General features: G+C 30.0%; 1 long non-coding RNA gene across 1 annotated transcript; it reads left to right on the top strand.

Moving 5' to 3' along the window:
- Positions 1–295: 295 nt before the first annotated feature.
- LOC106799346 (uncharacterized) lies at positions 296–1410 on the top strand. The gene is made up of 2 exons (XR_001389030.3): positions 296–453; positions 1202–1410. It is a non-coding gene; the product is annotated as an uncharacterized lncRNA (long non-coding RNA).
- Positions 1411–1894: the final 484 nt, after the last annotated feature.

Raw genomic sequence — 1894 nt, 5'->3', positions numbered from 1 at the left:
AGATACTTAGAAGGAGATAGAAATCTAAGAGATAAGTGATATAATATAATTAAAATAAAATATTAATTAAGTGTACCAGTTCTTGCGTTTTTGCTTCCAATCTATGTTTTGTTTGGATTACACGTAATAATATTCTTTGGGTTATAAAAAAATGTATACGATGTGATATATATCATTACTATTATAATAATTCAACTAGTAAATTAATAATGGAATAAACACGTACGTCACAACCATACGGCGATAATAACAGCCTCTGTTTTCACATATTGCATACATATTGGCCTTTTCAGGATCAATGCCATGAAACTGCTTCACTTTAATTTTTACCTCTCCTATATAATAGGACAGGAATCTTTCTACTAGTTATCGTGGACTTAAGATTCATGCATTGTGCTTCCTTTCATGGATTTATGATATAAAGTATTCCCTCTCGGAGCTTCAAAGAAAATGGTAAGTTTAGATTCAGTTGGGAACCTCCAAGCCATGATTTTGAGTAAAAATATATATAGGAGACAAACTGCACGTTGCCTAAATTATGATATTAGACATTCGTAACAATTTCCAATTACTAAGTGTTAGAAGTATTTTAGAAATAAGAATTTCCTGAGGAAAAGTCCCTCATTGATACCTAAAACTAGATCTTATAAAGTGTTTATATATTTAGATTGAATTTATCTGCTTAAGTTTGTAACAGACATGACGTTATGTATAGAACCTAGTTCAACGTTAAGTAGATTAAATCTTAATATATATGGATAACTCATTGTGTCCATCGAACTCGGTATTTTACTATTTTATTTTAAAATATTTTGGGGATTACTAGAGTACCTTAAGTCTGTTTCCTTCCCCGAGCCTTATTTTGAAGTAATTTGAAACACAAACTCAGTCAAAAAACAAAAGCAAGACGTGTGTTCTAGAGATTATTTAAGCCAAATTGGAGATTGAATACAAGTCATATCTAGATCAAGTTAGTTAAATTAAAGAAAGAGTGTTGAAAAACAAATCTGGCATTTATAGGTAAAATATTAAACAAAAAAAATGACTCAAACTAAAGTTTGCTACCTTATTCTCTCATGCATGCTTGATCATTCATATTACATTTCTACATTCTACATCAATAGAAAAAGGCCAAAACATATTTTGGTGTGGATAATACACAGTTAGCGAATTCGTGCTTATGCTGGTTTTCTCCATCTAGATCTAGGGGCTAGGTCCAATGCTGCGGTCAAAGCATGGGGTGTGTGATAACACATAACAGTGTCTCAATGAGACTACTAGACAGAAGTCATCGTACATACGCTTGTCTTTCGTAGAGGGAGGAAGCAAATAAATAGAAGAAAAAAAAAAAGTGAATGTCATATATGTTTTACACCTTTTATATTTTAATTTAAATGATTTTTACTTTTATCTTTGCTTATTTTTATTCTTTCAATCAAACACACTAAAATATAATTGCGTTACTTCTTCCAATTCCAATACACCTAATAAGAAAGCCTTCACCTTTGTCAGTATACCACTGACACAAGAAGATGGTCTCCTAGGAAGTAGTTACACCTAAGAACTCACTTAAATGTAGGTGCATGCACGTGTTTTGATTTTTTAGCTTACATATTTTATTTTTAGCTTTTATTGAAAGTGTCTTCGAAAGAGAAATGCTACGTGTACATCAATCACCTTATCAATTCAAAGCAGTAATAATACTTATTTTATAAGCAGAGAATCTTACTATATTAAACAGTGTAACACAAAGTTTGGATCAGAAAGGAAAATGAAAAATCAAATAGGAAAAGGATAAAAAGAGTAGAAAATAAAATATCATTTTGTTTTTTCAATAAACTTTTTTTCTTATTTGATGAGATATAAAATACTAGAAAAAAGTATATTCATAAAA

Source organism: Glycine max, chromosome 7 (assembly GCF_000004515.6).
Source record: "Glycine max cultivar Williams 82 chromosome 7, Glycine_max_v4.0, whole genome shotgun sequence".
Lineage (NCBI taxonomy): Eukaryota > Viridiplantae > Streptophyta > Magnoliopsida > Fabales > Fabaceae > Glycine > Glycine max.
Note: the sequence above shows the minus strand (reverse complement) of the source record. Positions and strands in the feature narration are given on the sequence as shown.